The following is a 22,330-nucleotide window of genomic DNA, read 5'->3' on the forward strand; positions in this document are numbered from 1 at the left end:
ACGGATTTTCACAATTGGACTTTTGCTTATTGTGGCACGCCTGGCCGTGTGCTGTCAAGGAGCATGCGCTCAAAGTGCCAGTCAGCCCTGAGAGGTCTCGCCACAGAAGTCATTAGTTACTGTGTGCTTTAACCCAAACACTCTTGAAAGAACTGAAGACTATTAATAGTAATAATAATAGTATTAAGAACAACACTAGTCTTAATATTAAACTGAACAGTCAGTGATGTGACAGCAGAGATCCATGCTCTAGTAAAGTTTGTGCATGTTGCATGGACTCTGGGGAACAAAAGTGCTCGGGCATGGTACACATATATGAATTTAAGTGCACCCTAAATGTATGCTGGTTTTGTCCCCAGTGATAAGAGCAACCCTAAAACATCTTTAAAATATAGAGCTGAGGTTGAAAAATGGTTAACTTTTCACTTTAATTTATTTCAGAGTGGACTTTGTAAAAATGGCCAACATTAAGCAACCATTTGTCATCAACAAAAAGATTTTTACTCCAGATATTAAAATGGCTACAGATTCAGGGTTCTGAAATTAATGTATAATTTAGTTGCTCTCTCTCGTTTGGTTACTGATGTGGACAACTGCACAAAACAATATCAGTGGGGCAGTAGAGCTTTAAGCAAACAGAGGAGGATTGAGCATCTTGTTAATTTATTATATTGTACTTATTGGGACTATTAAACTCCACATCAAGCGTATTCTTAAAAGCTTTCAGTGGTGCTCACTGCCTACTATTGTTGTATTCAGAAGCATATATCTGCCCAGAGGCATTGATGGTTTAATAAGAAATGCTGCTGCCAATCCTTCCACTGTTTCTTCTCTCCAAATAAAACCGCACTGCTACACCTGGTGGCCATTTAGAAGAGCTGCTGCACCATCTGCCTTCACACACCTAGCAGACATGCCTGAAATCACTTTAAAGAAAATAATGCATCTAAGCCTCATCTAAATAACAGCCTTTCATATGTTGTGGAGACACATGACTCCGACACAACCATCAGCTCATCTGGAGAACACAGAGAAAATGCATTTGTGTCCACCCTCCCAGAGGAGCTCCAGCAACAGACCAGAGCTTTGTGGTTAATTGGTGAAAGGTTTGACAGGCAGCTTCGAGGGAAAAATGGAGTCATGACATGAGGCGAGGTCGTCATTCTGTAGAAGGGTACTAGCAGCAGGTAATCAACTTTGGCAGAAGTGCACATTTGCATTGACATGGCGGCATTTAAAAATCTACCCGTCTCTTTAGCCGGGACAGGACCTGAAATTAATTGGTTTGAATTGAAAACACAGACATCCAGGAGCATTGACCGTTTTCTTCAACTTGTCATTCGCATGTCAATCCTCAGAATGCATTTACGCAAACAATTTGTCATAGTAGACGAGACTCTGCATTTCTGGAACTGAGGGGGGAGGGGAAAAACAAACAAACAAACAAAACAAAACAAAAAACAGGGAGGCAGGTGATATCCAGGGTATGATTTTCACCACCAGCACAACATGAACTCTGATTACATCTAGCAACACATCTGGCTTTGTCACACATTCCAAAGTAACACAATTCACTATTAGACATTCCTGAGTACTGAGAATCAGAGTCATTGAAGATGTGAGACTGTAAACACATCTCATTCTAATTTGAGAAATGTCCATATGTCCAACCGTTGTTGATTGTTGACTTTAAAATTGCTTATCGAGATTTCCTTTTGTCAAAGGTCAAGGAATTTTGAGCCAAATATTTACAGAATTGCACTGGCAAGGTCAGCCGCAGGTTATTCATATGGCTATATTCCAAAGTGGTTGAAATAAAATCGACCTAACACATGGCAGATTCCTGGCAAATATGAAACAATCCTTTTGTGATTTAGTGTTATAAATCTGTAACAATGAAAATTCAGAAAGTGAACGTTTTTGTTGCATTCAGCCTTAAAATAATATGTAATGGCCACATGGCTCAACACCCAACATGTATGTGTTTCTACACAGGACTACAGCTGCACTCCCCGCTGTAGTCCTCAAAAGACACAAACTGTCCACTTAAACAGAAATTATTTCATGTCCGTTTACACCCCATGTGAATTTACTGAGTTAAAATGGTCGACAGTGTGTTTGGCCATAGACCTGTATGGGGACGTTGTGCCTCACAGCAGCAGAGCCAGATAAAGCTTTTGACTTTGTAGCCTGGGGCCATTGTCTTCAGACTGGCTGATAGACATTATATGGATTCTGAGCAGCATAAGACCATGAGGGAGTCTTCGGTCCATTCCTTTTGAAATTAGTTTCAAAGGATACAAGAGCTGACACAGCCCAACTGAAAAGAAAAACGTCATATGAAGGACACGAAAAATTATACAGGAACAGACTGTAGTTTGTTTACAGACATGTTTATCAGACAGGGTACACACCAATATGGCTGAGGTTAGCCAGCCCTTTGTACTGCTGCGTTTTACGGCTTCAGGTTGAATGGACAAAAACCATGAGGAAGATGTTCCACAACAGAAATCTTTGCATTATGAAGTGTTGACTGTAGACCAACAACACTGACATTGTGTATAATTACTATTGGTAAATGGACTGCAGTTATATAGCGCTTTCCTATCTGCAGCAGATGTTCAAAGCACTTTACAATTATTCCTCACAGTCACCCCGGTGAATGTGAGGTTCCTTGACACTTTCACGCATTTTGGCTCCACCCTCTTGCGCACCAGCTGGGTGCTGCGCTTTGTGCGGTGGATGTTGCGTATATAATAATCCTTTCCAGAATCACAGAGTCTCTCTCTCTCTCTCTCTCTCTCTCTCTCGTTTGCGATGAGTTTACTCTCCTGCACGGCAGAGTGTGTGCAAATATGCAGATCAATGTCATACAAGTGTCAAGAATGACATGAAAGCAGACGGGGGGGGGGGATTTACATGAGCAGGACAGGCAGTCTCTGTCTCGCTCCCCTAACAAACAGTTAGGGGGGCTTGAAATGTCCCATCCTGATTGAGCTTTTTCTTTCCGTTTGCTGGGGGGGGGGGGGTCTGTGCTCCACTGAATCAGCATGGGGGTTTGATACTCATTGGGTTTCTAAGCATGCAAATATTCACTCTGACATATCAGGAGTTTAGAACAGAATGTGCTCAGTGTTATCAATCAGATCAGGGAGTGTGCACCGTCTCTTCTCCATGCTGTCCCGCTTGACATACACTGGACTCCAACCAGAAAGGGGAAAAACAAAAAAACAACAGTATCTGAGTTTTGTGTTTTGAGTTTTGTGCTCCACTTGAATCAGCATGGGGGTTGATACTCATTGGGTTCTAAGCATGCAAATATTCACTCTGACATATCAGGAGTTTAGAACAGAATGTGCTCAGTGTTATCAATCAGATCAGGGAGTGTGCACCGTCTCTTCTCCATGCTGTCCCGCTTGACATACACTGGACTCCAAACAGAAAGGGGAAAAAACAAAAAAAACAACAGTATCTGAGTTTTGCTGAGTGTTGTGACAGCTTGGGTGTGCTCTAATGTATCCTGAAATTGCTCCATTAATAAAATTATTTTGGTTTTCACTCAGCACATCAGTAGGACTGTGCATAAAGAGTAAAACTACCGGAGAACAGAATGTTTCTCAAATGAAGTGCAGCTTTAAAATTATATACTTACAACCCCAATTCCAATGAAGTAGGGATGTTGTGTAAAATGTAAATTCCAGATTCTCTGAACCTTCTGATTATATTATGGACTGTAGATGATGGAATCCCTAAATTCCTTGTAACTGAACGTTGAGAAACATTGTTCTTAAACTGTTGGACTATTTTTTCATGCCGTTGTTCACAACGTGGTGATCCACGCCCCATCTTTGCGTGTGAGCGACTGAGGCTTTTGGGGATGCTCCTTTTATACCCAGTCATGACACTCACCTGTTTCAATTAACCTCTTCACCTGTGGAATGTTCCAAGCACGTGTTCTTTGAGCATTCATCAACTTTCCCAGTCTTTTGTTGCCACTGTCCCAGCATTTTTGAAATGTGTTGCAGGCATACATTTCAAAATGAGCAAATATTTGCACAAAAACAATAAAGTTTATCAGTTTGAACATTAAATATTTTAATTTTGTGGTGCATTCAACTGAATATAGGTTGAAAAGGATTTGCAAATTATTGTGTTCTGTTTTATTTACATTTCACACAAGGTCCTAACTTCACTGGAATTGGGGTTGTAATTATCAACAACAATAAATTTGCCAAAATCTAGTTTATGAATGTTCACAGCAATTAGACTGAGAACATTTGATGCCCTCAAACCTTAAGAAGACAAAGTTTGTTAATTGAGTTTAAGTATTTCAGTCATTTTCCACAATTCTTCAGTAACGTTTTAAATGCAAACCAGTGAAAGCACATTCACTCAGTCAGCGTTGATGAAATGAAGTGTGCTGATGTCAGATTTATTTGAGGACTTTGTGTCTATTACGCCAGTTATTGAATCCCTGTACTTGAGTTTAGCGCATAATTAAATGTTTCACATTCAAACTGTCCAGAAATATGTTTAAACGCATTTCAATCATGGACCTCCACAAAATTAAGTCATAATGTGTTATGTGGGTTTCCAGGTGCAGAAATAGTAAAAATTACAGCCCAAGTTTCTACATAATAATGATAATAATAATAATCATCATCATAATCATACATTTTCATTGTAATTCATAGCTTTGTTTTGAAACAAAAACTTGTAAGAAATCCTTTTTGATTTTGGTCCAACTCCACCACAGACAATAACTGGTTGAGATTTCCAGAGACTGACGATGATCGGATTAATTTGGGCAGCACAGTAGCCAAGTGATTAGTGTGCCTACTTCCAAAGCACAAAGTTCCTGGTTTAAAGCCACTCCTGCCCATTCTATCCTGACATTACGTGAAGGGGCACCTGGTGTGAAAACCTGTGCCAAATCAACATCTAGATGAATGGCGGTTCTGCTGTGGTGACCCAGAAGGTAAAAGGAAGAAGCCAAAGGAAAAAACAAAACAAAACAATGTCATTAGGTGACATGTTTTCCCATGGCTGCTATGTAAGATTAACCACAAATAGTTCCAAGGGCCAATGAAGGTGAGTAAAATATATAATAGTGTGTGTCAAATTTCTACACCAACAGGGATTCCAAAAGGACGCTGTAGGTCTTTCTATGGGTGACGTCATGAAAACCACAAAGAAGACCATCTTAACACCCCTCCAGAAAACACAGTCTTTAGAACTTCAGGGGCAGTTCGTCTTTCAACCCACAGGACAAGAACAGCACAAACCAATGATATCTTTAAATAGGAGGAGAGCACAACACAAACACAATGGAGCTTTGACGTTCAAAAGAACAGGTGTGGACCAAATGAGTTCCTGCTCACATCTGGACTTGCTGGAGACAAAAAAAAAAAAAGCAGGTCCAATTGTTATTTATAAGATTGTTGGACTATAGTTTAGATTTCACGGGCATCTGTGGAAATTAAGTTGTGAATTACACTGGTGCTGATGCTATCTGGGTTTGGTTGAAGCAAAAGAAATCTGAGTGAGATGGAGATGAATTAGTTTCTCAATGAATTATTCATTGTTCCAGTCCTGAATAACTACATACAACTCCATCATGTTGACATTCACCCAGTGAAGAACTGCTTTGTCCTCTGTAAATTACCAGCCTCTCTCTGTTGAATCTCTTTTCATCTTATGCAGTAGTTTACACCGGAGATAGAAAAAAATGATTTAATAGAACTTGCCTAATCTCTCAGATACCAAAAAGTATTTTGAAACAAATTCAGCTGTTATTACGTCATTTTCTGCCGTGTAGCTGAAGTGCAGCTATCATACAGACTGCCTTTTCTATTTCCTTTCAGTTTGAGACTAATTCAACAGCCACCTATTCAGTGCCACAGCTCTTTCAAGAAAGAATAGTGTTTCTCACAAGTGCAATAATACCTTCAGGGTTGCCATTTTTTGACTAATCTGGATCTTAGGAAATGGCATAAAGAATGAAATCGAGCGTGGGTGCTGGTAGGAAGAAAAAAACATCCAAAAATGACTTGCCATTTCAGTTCAGCCTACCACCAAATTGCTGTCAGCTCAGATAAGACATCATGAATCAAAGACCCAATTAGCTGGCCACTAACCTCTGATGGTTATTTGAAACAATCAAAGAATATCTGTTCGATTTCAGCCTTCATCACACCCAGTGTCAATCATGTGACTCAGGCAAAGAACGACACGGGGTGCTGTTTAGGCCCACACTCAGTGTCATGAGCCTGACTTCACGGACAAAGACGATATTAAGTCTGACATGTTCCCATTTATTATTCATAAATCTCTAATTCAGGCAAAAGGTGCTTTAACAACAAATGACTAACTAAAGATTGTTTAATCACTTATCTATGAATTAAATGGCAATTTTTATTCTGTAGGATAGTTACTTGTGTGAAAGTCTGGCCTTAGGTTATTAAAAAAGGAAATAAACATTGACAATTTCCCCTTAATTAACAAACCCAAACATAAAGAGGTATAACTCTTGAACAACTGATAAGTCATTAACTTTGTAACAACTAAGAGAAAACTTCTTAAAATTTTCAAGGAAACAGGTTGGGCTACATTTAGGCTTTTCAGTTTCAAGGATGTTAATAAAAATATATATATTTTTTATAGATGTGCAGAGGAATTAAAGTTATTTAAATCTCATTTTCCATTGTAACTGCCAAAAACTTTTCAATTATTGAAGAAATCAACAAAAGATTTAACACATTGTTGTCCATGTTTTGGTGCAAAAATTAAACTTTTTCCCCATTAGCTGTCATTTGCCACATGCTGTACGCACAGGAGAATTTGCATGTTGCACAGATAAACAAAAGCTGTCAGGGCCACTGACTCACCAATAAATGCTCTGGTATACTCTCAAATTACAGTAAAAGTCTTTAAAATTTAAATACCTTCCAGAAGTTATGCCATCAGGAAGTGAGCCAGCTAACTTTTAGCCCAGAAACGTCCTTTGTGCTTTTGTTGGATTTTCTTCAAAATTGCAACATCAGAAATTGTTGTGCCTGTGCTCATTTTGTTGTAGAGAATGTAACCTTTCAAAAATAATATGATATGAACAACAATTTTATATAGCACTTTCAGGGAGAGCAAAGTTCTAAGTGCTCTGCAAGAACACACAAGTTAAAGAACTTTTAACATCCATCAGAACCAATTAAAATACATACTATACAAACCAAAAATATTCAGTTAAAATAACTTAAAACATATGTTAATTTATAAGCACTAGAAAACAAATTTGTTTTAAGCCTGGGAATTAAAGACCTTGCTCAAGGGACATTAATCATTTTTCTGTCTAATTGGGAATCAGAGAATTCTCTGGTCACAACCGCGCATCTTTAATAACAACAACAATACATAAACTGTAAAATGGTTAAGATTTGCCCCCTCTCTACTATGAAAGTCAAACAATAATAATGGGTCAAAAAACAAGTAAAATAAAATAAAAATTCACTGTGATAAATCAACACAGCCACCCATTGTTAAGAAGATGTCCCTCTCCCGTTATACATAGAGGATCCAACAGTACAGATTTTTTTGGGGGGGGGGGGGGCTACTATTCTATAATAGAAAAGTCACCCATTGGTCAGTATTCTGTCACTCACAGTCAGACATGACTAAACATCAAGGATGTGAAAGAAATTCCTTGCATAATTAGACGATATCTTGCATTTCGCTATATCTTTGACTTGTGTGTGTGTAGGGGTGGGGGGGAGGTCTCAACGTGTGTGAGATTTTTGATAATTGATTATTTTCACAGAGCAGAGAAATTATAATTTTAATTTTGAATTTGTTTTGTCTGTTGAAACTGCTGGTACTTTAATTAGACTTCAGGTCAAGTCATCCCACACTGAATGTATCCCCCCACAAATATAGAAGACCACCCACAATTTTGTTTTGGTTAATGAAATCATTTCCTTCCCTATCAAGTCTTTTAAGTGTATTAGATTCTGGGGGAGGGGTTAACAGCTGTTAGCTGGGCCCAGCTGTCAATGACAGCTGCCAGAGATGAGAGGGATGGAGTTGGTTCTGTACAAACCTGCGTACACGTGGTCCCAAATGAATCCCATTTCAAAGAATTCACTCAAAAGCCCACATGATAAGTGGATTGAGCTCTTTACCTCAGACCCTGTGGCATTATGAGGCTCCATAACATTTACTACTTACACTAAAACTGGGGGAGGGAGAAGTTAAGTTGGGTCCTGAATTTATTGTGATCGGGATTTTTGGGAGGACCATCTATTTTGGGAGGACCATCTAATTTGTGTAGAGCAACAAATCAAATTCTCAACAATGGTGCAAGAATTTATTTTACTGCAGCTATTATGATGCAAGAAGAGAAACTGGAGAAAAATTCACGTGATGGGAGATTTTTTTTTTTTTTTTTTTTATAGCTCAGGCTAGACTGTGACAAAGATTTCCTTTTGATCACATCACACCACATCTTAGCTCATTTCTGTGCCCTGGATACTTGACCAGCAGCAAATGCTGTGGACAAACTGAGCAGCAGCTGAAATGCTGCTGTGTAAATACACAAACACGCTGCACATGTGACCCACGCATGTGTTTGAGGTCACGCTCAGTGTCTCTCGGGCGTGAGGGTCATCTGAGCATTCTTTTTTGGAGGTAATTTTACAGGTTAGTTTAGGATTTTGTGTCAGATGTAAAAAGTCAGACATAAACAGTCTGAATCCTATTTGAGCACTCAGGCAAAAACAGACTTCCAAAAATGCGATTTAAATCACATTTGAAGATATATAAGAATGAGGAATGAAACAGATTTGGGGGAAAACATATTTTAAATGGATTCAAATCAGATATACAGATACATTCTTACTGGCAGTCTGAACAAGGCCTGGGAGACACAAGATGGTTCTGCACTCTGTGACATGTCCACAAGGGTGGAAAAGAGAAAAGACAGCAGAGTCTTTCTGAAAGGAGACGGAGCGTGGCAAGTAGCTTCTTTCTTTGCATGCTGCGGCAGAATGGTAAGGTTTTTCTCTTATTTATGCATATTTGGATACAAGCTTGCATGCATACTAATGCAGTGGCTGCAACACTGTGAGATGGACTAACAAACATGACTTCACGTTAGAAAAACTACAACAAGCTACTGTGCCATTGGCTGTGACTCACTGTTCTCACTGGCATTAACTGCTCAAACTGAAAACTACCTAGTTTAAAGGACATGTCTCATGTTTTTAACGTCCCAGTTAGTAAGACAACATAAAAGTACTCATGATTGTAAGTGTCTCTGTACACATGTTCTAATAATTAGTGATCTCTGATGTATTTTATTCCTCACTATGAGCGTTAGCAGGTGCATTTCAGAAAACGTTTCACTCGGCAATTCAGAATTTTTCAGTGTGTGATGTACTTATTAGCAAAACAGAAACATCCCAATACCGACAGACAGAAGGAAACAAACCTGTGCCGTCTGAAAACGAAGCTTCTGAGCTGGCGTTCGAAAAGTGATGGCTCGGATTTACAGAGAGGACACGACACGTTTCACCTTGAAATGCTTAACTCGGATTTTGGAATCTGAAGTCTGGTGAAAGCGCCGTTTGTGTGAACGCTGGTTTACAAAAGCTGTGGACATGAACGGCGGGACATCTGACACTGTTTTTAACAGACTGCCTGGACACAGAGATGGATTTGTTACTTTGGAAAAAGTCAGAATACATTATTTCCAGGAATTAATGGATGTTATTTAACGTGCCACGATTGTGACAGAGGCGAAGCTGGAATCAGCTTCGCGCGCACATGCTTCTCTGTTTGGTTTGTTTAGAGGAGCTGGAGTGTGCGTGCATGCGTGTGTGCTGCTCATTGCTACTCTCAGCTTGCTGCAAAAAGAACTGTCTGCAAGATGGTTTTTCCACCGACAGCAGATGTATTTTTATTTTTTTTTACATTTTATTGAAAACAACACTCCTAATTAATCGTGCACAAAGCTGAACCTGGAGCAGAGATGGTTAGTGACAGGCTGCATTTATATATTAATCTGTGCCTCCATTCTTAATGTTAGCAGCTACATTCGATCGAAGCACACTGGGAGGCTTCTAGTAGACGTCCAACGTCACTTGTTGGAAACACAGAGTACTCGTACTTTGTTTTCGGACGTCTCTGTAGCCGTTTGCTGCAAATGCGGATGACCACTAACAGCCTAAATCTAAATTGTTACGATTTTGGTGCGACATGTCCTTTAAGTGTAGACTCTCAGCCAACTGCTTCATCAAAAGCTTAATGAATTGAAGCTTCATTTAAGAGCTCAGACTACTGGCATCTACTGGTCAAACCATATATAGCACACTATGATGTACCATTATTTCTGTAGACGGGTAAAGCATGTTATAGCCTTTTTATTATATAGCCTTCTACTACTCTGTAACTGTGTGGCCAACCCAGTCATGAACCTTTTGAAGTTCTCCGTCGGGATTGGTGGGCATAACAGTGCAATTCACGGCCAGAACAGTAGGAGACGCAATGGTTACTATCACATGAAATCGTTGATTGTGAAACTGGAAAAGTGAGATTCCAGAAATGATGTAGTTAGCGGCCCAATCACAGCCCATGCAGTCTGTCGTTTTGACATGGAGTTACAATTTTTGGGAGGTGCATGTCACACTATGGAGAGGGACTTGAAGGGGGTTTGCAATGACGCAGAGGGCTCTGCGTGGCTACAGAGTTGCATAAGTTGGTCTTTACTCCATGCTATATTTTCATGCTGTTATGGCATAGGGGAGGGGGAATGTGAGGTTCTGGCCCGTGTGTCATTAGTAGACTGTTTATGGCCCACCCAAGTTATAATAAAAACAAAATGGTGACATTTCCAGGATGTTTTCAATCCTGTATTAGGCATTGCCATACAAATCTCTCTGAGTTTACTTAACATGATCGTTAACCATCCTCAAGGATTTTCTGCACATGCGTGTTCAAGTGCACTGGTTTGATCTTTCACTTTTTTCTTTTTTTAGTGTTTTCTTTTTTTTCTGTGAATTTCTTTTCACTAACCTGGGTAACACTTGAAATCTTCAGATTGCAGTGTGTCACATTTGACAGGGCTCTCTTTTCGGAGCTGTGAACTGCATCCAACCACCCACACAACCCACTGGGAAACAACCATCGTCACATCCGCTTCGCCAGCTTGACAACACTGATCATTATCATCATCAAGCTCTCCATCTCCAGTTTGGTGGATCTGATCAGTCAGTGAGCAGCGTCAGGAGAAAGCCTACAGAGGTAGTTATTTCACTTTCATATGAACGTGATGCATGCAGTAAGAGAAGGGGAGGGGATCAGCTGCACCATACTGAGAAAATACAGTGTGCCATCAAGTTTACAGAAGTTAGCAGCACATCACATTTGGCAACATGTGTAACTGCAAGACAAGAAGTCAGTAAATTGTGCCTGGAGTCATGGTTACGGGGTGAGATGGCTTCTCTGCTCCAGGACATTACACAATTTGTGCTAGATGTCCAAAAAAGGAAAAAACAAAAAAGTGTACTATTCAAAGCATATGAGAGAGAAATCTGGACAATGAAGTCAATTTTTCCCCCAGAAACGTGCAATGTTCTGGAGCTGAAAAAGGTGAAAGGCTTTACGAACACAACCTCAACTAACTGCTCAAACAAAGAAATTCTTTCCTCGCCCCCTGAATGGTGATGAATGCAGATCTCTGTAGCCACTTTATGGTACAACTAGAATGTATGCCGCCTCCTGAAGAGCGCTTACACACTGTGTGTCCTTTGTGCAGCCACAACTTCACAGCCATGGAATCTCGGAGGAAGAAAGAAGCCAGTGTCATGGGATCAGAAGGCATTTTGGTCAGACAAAAATTTGTCTCAGCACTTCTGCAAGTGAGCAAATGGCCAGCGTTCAGAGCCAGTAGCCTACTTCTCAAAGCACAACTCTTCCACTCAATTTCCCAGCATGCATTTTATATGCCACAGCTGCAGACATGTGAGCCGGCCGCTGTCGCCTGCTCGAGTGTAGAGCATTCAAATGTCACTCTCCATTTAACAGCTGACAGAAGCTGTTCATCTTCAAATGCACATGTGAAAAACTAAATGAACTACAGTCTGTGGATGAAAATGTTCCATCATTTCTCAGAAGCTGTTGTAAACTTCACATATTTGTTGGTGAAGGTGGGATTATAGCCAGGGAGACAATAAATAAATCAGTCATCAACTTTTTATTCTTGATGATTTAGTACATGTCATAATGTGTATCTCCAATAGGAGCCAAGTTACAACACGGGAATATACGTGACTCATAATACTGTACTTTACCATTATTACTGAAAGTATAACTCCATATAAATGTTTTGTTTTTTTAAAAACAGCAAACTTCTTGTACTTCATTGAATATTTTGTTGCAGTTTTCAAAGGTTGGCCAAACTGCATCACAGCAATATTCATCATCATAATCTAAAATATCTATGATATAGTGTGTATCAATATAAATGTATGTTGTTGGCTTGCATCATAGTCATTACGAATGTCCACTGTGGTCATGTGCCTTGCAAATATGGACATTACAACTTCTGTATCAATGGAAACGGTTTAATTATTAAATCTGTTAACTACCCCAACATTCACCTCTGACTGTAGCCTTGAATGTGATAATGACAACACTATTCACCTTATTCAGCCCCACCCACTTTTACAACAGAGGCATTTCCGTTTTATTTTAGGACTTCCGGTGAGCGGGGTTTTTTAATATAGAACAACGGAAGATATTACATGGGTAGAAACAAAAACCTCTGGACTCTGGCTCGCCCACGGGTCATAACAGAGGGGGACGATGACATGAAAAAGTGGCCCTCGATTATTTTTAACTACTTTGTGTTGTCACTCGGCGTAGACGGTTTGGCTATGAGGAACTACGAGCTTCACACGGCACAGCAGTGCAGAGCTCGTATAACAGCACAATCAAGTTAAAATACTACCTGACAAGTAGTACCACCGTAATGCCAAGATTACGTAACGTTAATATACGTATGGTGATATTTCATGCAGTGCTTGGTTGTACTAAATGGCAGAAAATGCGTACGTTAGATAGCAGCTAACGCTACAAACACAGCTTACCCGTTTATCTCACTAGCATCCACCGTGGCTTCTTCAATGGAGCGTTATAGTCCAACCATTTCTCTGGGTAAAGATCCAGTGGTGTGGGTTTTTTCTCCATAAAATAAAAAGAACAGACATCGGAACATCTGGGTGGATTTTTCAAATTCAGCGGCTTTAGCACCGGAGATCCTCGCGCTGTCATTTAATACAGTTTCCTACAAAATCGAGGTCTCCAAACATACACTGATACAGTTTAGTTGAGCTCAACAGTCGTACAGCACAATGTGTTGTATTGTGTGTATATATATATATATATATATATATATATATATACACACACACACACACACACACACACACACACACACACACACACACACACAGTGGTCCGTCACTATAACGCGGTTCACCTTTCGCGGCCTCGCTGTTTTGCGGATTTTTTTTGTCCAATTTTGCATGCTTTTTTTACAGTGCATTGTGTTCCGCGGCCTCATCAAGCAGCCGGTCGCGACACCGCGAAGGGAGAGCACGCGCATTGTGTTCTGCGTGTCTGTTTATAAGAATCTTCTCGCCCAGAAGACAAAAGAGCGCCAACAACTACCCATAACTGTGTTCTACACTCGGAAAAAGACACCTGCAGCGAGGTGTGAGTCAGTGGAAAAAGACGTGACAGCACAGTGGCGCAAGGACGAAGAGGCGCAATCAGAGGAACTGTGAAATACTGGTCAGTCACTGTTAATAATTTCTTATGTGTCCAACCTCGTACGTTGATCATTAAAATTAAATTCATTAGTTCTAAAAGCCATCATAATTATTTATAGGAAAACGTTCTATTTTTATTTCTCAAACAAATGTTTGGGCCTGAAAACAGGTTGGTCTTATTTTTCTACTCAGGTTTGAACTTTGAGAGTGTTTACACACGAGAGAAAAGTGAGAAAATGTTCATGCCTGATTGAGAAAAGTGTATAAAGTGTGTAGTGAGGGGTTTTACAGCTTTAAAACGTCTATAATAATTGTAAAAAATAACGCTGGCCACTTTGCGGATTTCGCATATCGCGGGCTATTTTTAGAACGTAACTCCTGCGATAAACAAGGGACCACTGTATATATATATATTATACTATGATCTAGAAACCATTCACACCATTTATTATCCTCTGTAGTTTGAAATCAATTGAAAGGCTGGGCTTTGACAGTACAAATAGACTAAAAAAATGTTAAGTGCTTTCCTGGGTAGCAACCAAAATAGTGCAGGAAGGCAAAGGCCAGCCATCCAAAACAAGGGCTCACCAAACGAGCCAGCTTGGCTACTTAACTTGTGATCTGCTCTAAACTAACAAGTTAGTTTGAGAATAAGGAATGAAATGTGCTCCTTTGTATCTACCAGTTATTATTAGTCTTCTAGTCACTGATTTTATTTGATCTTACATTTATGACAATGACAATTACTCACCTTGTTTATGAAATATGTAAATTTATTTTCAACACAAGAGTACTTTAACAGTCTTTCGGTTTAAACGTGTAATTTTTGGGGGCATTGTTCACAAAAATTTGTTTATCACAGTGTTAAAATAATGCTTTAAGATTTGAAAAATGAAATGTTTGACTCAGATTTTAACAATCCAGTTTTGCTGTAGAGACAACACAATAACCACAGCAAAAAGCTTTGTCCTGCCCAGTGACTGTGGGCAAAAATCACTTTCCCATTCCTGAGGGTCACTGCAGCTTGAAGGCCTTACTGTGAAAAAGTTCTTATAAGATGAAGTTAGATCCATCTCAGGACTAAACAATTTCACGGCTGACCAGTCACAGAGTAATTACATATGGCACCAAGGCAACACACTGATCAGTACCCGAGGCACCAAACAGCTTTTTGGTTGATACCACCTCCACCACACTGATTGTAAAAACAAAAATAAATAAATTCAGCAATAAAATATGTGAAACAACTTTCCATTTCAATATTATAAGAGAAATTACCCACATAAAAAAGTATTTCTAATCCCAACTAAGTTTGATGAGATGGCTGTCATAGTATTTGTTGAATAATCTGTTTCCAGTTTGCAGTAGCATTGCTGCTGGATTTGCAGAATGTAAATCTGAACTTATACAAGGAGGTCCAGAGGAAACCAAAGTTCCCACTGTTAATTTGGGTAGAGAAAATATCCTGTATGCATCTGTCGATGTATTAAAGATGCAAAAAGTCGAAAATGTTGGTTTGGAATTAATAACTGAAGAGTTTTTGTTGTTGGGTTTTTTTGTTTTGTTTTGTGGGGTTTTTTTTGTATGGGGGGATAGATATATAACATTTCAATGTGCTGAATCAAACTCATGTGATGTCAAGGTCGAAACAAAAAGGTCCCTTGCAAATCTGGAGGCGTCATATGAACAAGATACCACCTCAAACTTAAAGTAAATCTGAAGGCCAAGATCAAACCGGAATGTGACGTCCAAAACTACAGACCACATCTTATTCATACATAACCAAATCATTTTGTACCTGTAGCCACCTGGGAGGAGTCGTGTTAACAAGACTTCGTGACAGAATGTCAGACAGACGGCTGAACCCCAATCCTACAGCTCCCGCTATGCATCATGGCACAGATCTGTTTGATAAATTGCAGTCATTTCTTCAGCTTTTTCTGTTTGATAATGTGCCACATATTTGACAAAACATTCAATTTAAAAGGGTATAATGGCAATTTTAGCCATGCAAAACCGCTTTTAAATCATGTTTCCAGACATTCAAGACGAAGAAATGTTTTTCAAGATCAAAATGAAATTTCCGGATTGTAAAGGCTGACACTTACATGGGAAACCTCAGTCTAGTTTTTAAAAATTATTTGAAAAAGAAGAACAGCACTTCAAATATTACTGTTGTTGTTGTTCTTTGGGCTGCTCCCGTTTGTCACCGCCGCGGCTACAACGCATTGATATTTTTGGCACAAGGTTTACACCAGATGCCCTTCCTGGCGCAACTTCATTTTTACCTGGAAAAACACACACAGGCCCTGGAGTTCTGAAGAGGTCTCCCATCCAAGTACTAACCAGGCCTCGCACTGCTTAGCATCGGGAATCTGACAGGATCAGGCTTACACAGAACAGACTGGCTGCCAAACTTTAATTCAATGTCAGGGGCAACAAAAACCACACAAATATCAATTGGTCTTATGGACAAGAAGAGCCAAAACATCTCATCTTACAATGTTCAGAACAAATCTATGATATCAACACAATTACTACCCCAAAAGAAAGTATGTAAAGTATGTAAGAAACAAAGGGCAAACAAACAACCATACCAAAGTTCACTAATATGATGTTGATGTTAGGGGTCTTGGTAAACTGTGTAAAAACTGACGCAAAATATTCTAGCAAGTAGTGATGTACCAATCCACAATTTTTCACTGACGATCCGATCCCAATACCTGAATTTGGATATCTGCCAATACCGATACTTTTCCGGTCCGATACCAGAGCTCTGTTTGCTATTATTGCCGATTTCATATGAGGATTTCTTAAAAAGTAGACCTGAAAGTTCAGCTACAATTTGCCAGAAGGTGCATCTAAGATGAAAGCCTAGATGTGATGTTTTGGTGAAAGAATTAAGTACTTTTATATTTTATAGACTTACATAGTCTTATTTTTTAGACTTAAAGATAAAAGACAGCACTCTGTCTGTCTCAATTTTCAATTTCAGTGGAGCTTTATTGATATGGGAGACATATGTTTACATTGTCAAAGCAAGTGTTAGAGTAAATTTAAGTCCTCTGTCTCCATCTCTGTCTGTCTCTATCTCTGCCTGTCTCGCTCCCTCTCTCTGCCTGTCTCTCTCCCTCTGTCTCTCGCTGTTTTTCTCCCTTTTCTCCCTTTCAGCGGACAGAATCTCTATTTAGCTTCTCCTCCTTGGCTGCATGCTGAGCTGACGTTTCACAGCCTCGAGACAGTGGAGCGGCTAACTTTTTAACACACATTTTCAGCAACAATTCAGTTAATTTTCGGAAAATCCTGCACGACGAACAGACAATTTGAACCCAACAGCCAGGCAGAAATTTGCTGCTAAATGCAGCTAGAACACTGCAGAAGAGAGCTCTCTCAAAGCCCGGCTTCAAAAACCTCCCTCTCCCCAACTCCTGCTTGGCAGTAAACAAAGAGAGCGAACGGCAGTTGAGAGGATTCACAGTGGCTCTTCTCCGGTATCGAAAAATGCCGTGGGTTGGATCGGTATCGGATTGGTCACATCCCTACAAGCAAGACAACCAACCCGCAGGATGAGCTGACTCCAGGCCACAGTCTGCACAGAGGCTCCATCTGATTCCATTTGTAACACAAAATAACTAACTCAGCCACTGTTTTCACCAACAAGGTTACTTTCTCCCTCAGCGTGAACGAGAACAACCACTTCACAGGTGTGTTAATTCCAACACACAACAATGGAGTCTTACGACTGTAATGAGCCACTACATAAAAACCATGAATGGACCCCAATTCATATTTCAGCAGAAGGCCATGTTTACCAGCCACACAGGCAATAAATGTCTACACGTTATTGCAGTCTGGGGTATTAAATCAGAAAAGGCTTTGGCTGTAAGCAGAAGCAAACATATGTTGTGGGTTATTTGGAAGTATGGTTTCACACTACTTTGTAGTAAAGATGATTTAAGCATATTTAAGCAATCTTTCAAAGAAAATTGATTACTGCTTTTGCTTCTACTTAAAAAAACATTACAATCAAATCTGAGAGCACTTTATGAGGAACAAACCACTGAGCCTATAGTCACTTGATGTTTCGGGTCGTTTACTTAATGTATGTGCGTGGTTACTCATTAAAAGTTGTGGCGTTTTCCTCTAAAGTTTATTTTTGTTGCAATTTTATAGCACTGTAAATGGGCTTCTAATTTACATTTTACTGCTTTACACTTGGAGCAATTTTCTCTTCAAAGGAAAGGTTTGCTTAATTACTGAATAAAAAGTTTGCTTTAACTTTTCAAAAATATTTCGTATTTATTCAATAATGGTGTTTAGTTATGAGTTTATCTTCGACAGCCTGAACTGATTTGGGATTGAATCAGAAGATTTTGGGTCAAATCTGTCTCTAATTTATATGATAATGCTCCAGCGATGCTGTAAAATGCTTTAAATTTATACCAGCTCTACACTGACTCAAGAGTGATTAAACTCAACTCACCATGAGCGGGACAGCAGGCAGGTCTCCAAATCCAGCTTTGAGAGCTCTGAGGTGCTACATCTCGCGGTGCAGAACCACAGTTTAGATTCCTCTGCAGAGGGGACACCCAACACTTCTCTATGAACAAAACCAAAGTGAAATGAAAACTGTAACTGAAAGCCAGTGAAAGGACCTCGTACATACACAAAATAGACCCCAACGGCAAAAAGCAATGTAGCTTCTGACTGAAGGGTGTGTTGAGTCTTTGAGCTATGCCGCCTAGACGTTACTGTTCAGTACGTTCGCCGTTTATGAACTACAAAGAGTAGCTGGCAATGAAACAAAGGCGTCTGGGAGTTTTGTTGTCAAAGGATGGACTGGCACAGTACACAGTTGTCATCCTCATCCGGGGGTGGATCTGAATTACAGTGCTGCATTCAGAATTGCAATGTTGAGTCACTGAGTCATTATGAGGCATCCTAACAACGGGGAAGTAGTGAATCAAAATCTCTCTACAAGATATTTGTGGCAGTAACAATGCAACACTTTGAAATTAAACTTGTATCACATATACTTCAATTTCAAAGATGAAACTAAGAACAAACAAAACACTACAGGTTTGCTGCATTTACTGCTGCACTTACAGATAAAGACATTTGTGTCATTAGTCTGCAGTCAATTCATGCTTTGGTATGTGTCACATATTTAAGGATTCCTAAGAATTTCCTCAGAAATCAAAGTGTGGGAGCAACAAAGTGCATCACTTATACACACATTTCAACACACACACACACGTTTCAACTGAATGGAAAGTGTGTCCAAACTGCTAAGTGGTACTCTGTGTCTGTGTATAGCAGAGAAGTAATTTTTTGCAAGCCTAAGTCGAGTGTCAAGTCTTTCGTCACGAGTCTCTGGCCATCTGGTCTGCCCGCAGTAATTCAGTTATCGGTGGCACTGTTAACTGCTTGCACATTTTGATTACATCTAAATTTCACATTCTCAACAGTAAGGTTCTTGCCCTGCTGTGACTGGGAACAGCGTTGCTCCCAGCCCCGCAGGGCTTCGACCCCCTAGATATTGTCTGTGTCACCGGGCCAGACAGCACTGGAATGTAGAGTGTTTTCATGAAAATGATTCAGAATTTGTAGCGACATCAAAAGGAGCAGACAATTCAAAACGAAGCATTGACCACCTTCATGGCTTCAACACTTAAACGAAGCTGATCTGATGCCACAATGTGACTTGTCTCTGTGGTGTAAGTAAAGAGAAATGAAGCAATGCTTCAGAAGAGTCTGCTGCAGCAAACGAAGTTACCGGAGAGCAATTATAAATGGATAGAAATCAGTCTGTACATGGATATCTTGCACATAAGGCTTATAATGTGCAGCTGTTTTTGAATCTAAGGAGTCCGTGCACCATTAATGTTCATGAGTGTCAAACCTCGAGGCAGAGTCAAGTCTCATGGGCCTTTCACACTGAACACGTTGGAAGCGTCAAATGCATAAAAATCGGTCTAAAAAGCAGTATTTTCAATGAGACGTGTTGCTTTTTAGATGCGTCAGAAGTGTCGCGTCAAAAGCGGAGCTAAACCGACGCTTCTGACAGGAGTGCACATTGCCGCTTGTCGGCAGGCTGACGCGGTCAAAGTTCAAACCAATCCAACTTTGGACGCTCTGAGCTGTGACATACCTTCGCGCTGTCCAATAGGACGACGCTTCGGGCCAAAACACGGAAGACCTAGTGGCAGAAACCACTGATCTGTACAAAACAGATCGGTGCAGAAACCACTGATCTGTACAAAACAAACGTGTCACACGACTGCTCATTTATAGAGCAGTTTTCTGAAGAAAAATCCTTGGAAATGTTTTCGTTGTTGTTGTTTGTTACCTCAAAATTTCTGATTACTGTTAAAAAAAAAAGTTTAGAACATTTGTAATTAAAATAGCTAAATAAATCAATAAATGGAAACCTTTCATCTGTAAATTAAAACCACCTGTTATTTCAGATTTGATAATTTCTTGTTTAACATAAGGAACCTCGGACATTTATTTTAGACATAAATAACGTGAAAATTTGTACATTTTTTAAGTCTGGTAGATTATTTAGATCTCATTTCAACCAGAAAAACAGACACTGTAAATAAATACAAATGTTTATTATAAATGCAACAGGAAATAATTTAACGACTGCAGTGCGATTGTAAAGTAGGATTTCTGTGACGTAACCTCATGATGAATTTTTTTTATATAGTAATTTCAACTTGTAATTTCATCAAAATATGTAATTGCCTTTAATGGTGTTATCAGGACAGAGTCATTTCTAAAATATGAATTTGAGCACAATAAGTGGAGAGCTTCTACTTGTGCAAATGTCTTTGGACTTTGATTCGTGGACATTTTTAATGATCCATTCATTAATTGTTAAAATATAAAATGAAACAGCTTTTTAAAAAATAATAAAATAGTTGCTGTTGAAAGAGCCTTTTATTTAGAAGTAGGTGATGTTATGCTGAATTCTCGGGACCAGATGAAGGTCTCTTCTGCAGCTTTGAACTCTGGTGGTGTTGCTGAAGACACTTTTGTCCTATTTTGAAGAGCAGAGATGTTTTCTTTCGACTGGACTACATGGTGTTCAGCTCATCAATGAAGTGTGGTTGTTGATGGGAGAATCGTTCTACTGCTGTTTTTTAAAGCTTTGTTGTGGTTCAGGCGACGCAAATTCAAGATGGCGATCACTGAACTTTTTTCAGGTTGTGGAAACAGCCAGAGTGTGACGTAGAAAACTCCGCCCCCTTGCCGCTTCCGAAGCGAAGCATCTGACGTCACGCGTCAACGCATCCGACGGATTGGGAAGCGTTGACGGATTGGCCTGACGTATTCAATGTGAAAGGCCCTTCAGGCCTTTGAGGTCAATTCACTAGTCAAGTCTGAAGTCACTGTTTGTGCAACTTGAGTGTGACTCAAGTCCAAGTCTCAGACTCGCGTCCCAATTCCTGATGTATAGTGCTGGATTCCCAGTAAAGCAGACTTCTTATTGGCAAAAGACAGATTTTGCAAAGACGCTGAACATCAGAAAAATAAAACATTTTCTCAAGAGTGTAAAATAGACTTTGAATACTTTTTAAAGTTTCCTTATTATAACATGCAAATTTCTCTTTGCTGGGATCGCTTCACAACACTTTAATCTGAATGTTACACAGCTGCCAATAACTGTGTCATTGCACTGAGTAAACTAATGGGATTTGTGAATCTTAATAATAATAAATAATAATGAATAATTTTTGCATTAAGAATGTGAAACGGGCAGCATTGCCCGTTTAACTTTTCCATTATGTTATGAGTATCACGAGACTGGACAAAGAATTTAAGCAGATTTTACAATTGCATGTTTGGGTAGTATTTGTAGTTGTTAATTTAAAAGGAATTTTACTAAAACGTGAGGATTTTCACAGGGGACTTAATAAAACCCAAATCCTTTGATCTATTTTGGGTTGAATTCACAATTTCTCTTGGATTTGTTCAAAGAAAACAGCTTTAAAAAGAACCAGCTGTTGCTGTGTGTTAGAGTGAGCAAAAAGTGATTAATGGGTATGACGACTGATTGGTTTTGGGATAAAAATAAATAAATAAAATAAACAAAACCCTTATAAAGTCATTAAATAATTCCCAAAGTAGAGCTCCTTGTGACTTGAAACTACAAAGCTTGTAGAGGCCAAGCAGCCGTTCCCTCAACAGATGATTAGAGCACAAACAAGCAAAACCACATCCCTGAGCTACAAGTCTGTTCTACAATGATACGGACTGTTGGGGTCAAATCTGGCACAACATATGAAACAGTCACAGAAAATCCAACATGCTGCAGAGCGCATAAATCTCTTTTCTCCATTGGCTTTTTCTATTATTATCTGAAAAGGCCAGAAATAAGATCAAAACAAAGCAACAACCAACACAAACTCCTATGTTCAGTGTTAAATTTGACAATTAGGCATTCAGTCTCATCACTTTTGGTGGAAGTCAGGATACAAGTTTTGTTATCCAAATATCCCTTT

The 22,330-nt window shown here is 39.5% G+C and overlaps 1 protein-coding gene across 4 annotated transcripts in view; it reads right to left on the reverse strand.

The window, feature by feature from the left end:
• The window catches only part of tanc2b (tetratricopeptide repeat, ankyrin repeat and coiled-coil containing 2b), a 381,104-nt gene that overhangs the window by 308,670 nt on the left and 50,104 nt on the right, over positions 1-22,330 (reverse strand). For 3 of the 4 annotated variants that reach the window (XM_034193366.1, XM_034193364.1, XM_034193360.1), the window contains exon 2: positions 18,304-18,420. The exons of the other annotated variant lie outside the window; for it this stretch is intronic. The gene's annotated coding sequence lies outside the window, so the exon portion shown is untranslated. The remainder of the gene's footprint in view (positions 1-18,303; positions 18,421-22,330) is intronic. 4 annotated transcript variants of the gene reach the window in all.

Source organism: Thalassophryne amazonica, chromosome 18 (assembly GCF_902500255.1).
Source record: "Thalassophryne amazonica chromosome 18, fThaAma1.1, whole genome shotgun sequence".
In the NCBI taxonomy this organism is placed as follows: Eukaryota; Metazoa; Chordata; class Actinopteri; order Batrachoidiformes; family Batrachoididae; genus Thalassophryne; species Thalassophryne amazonica.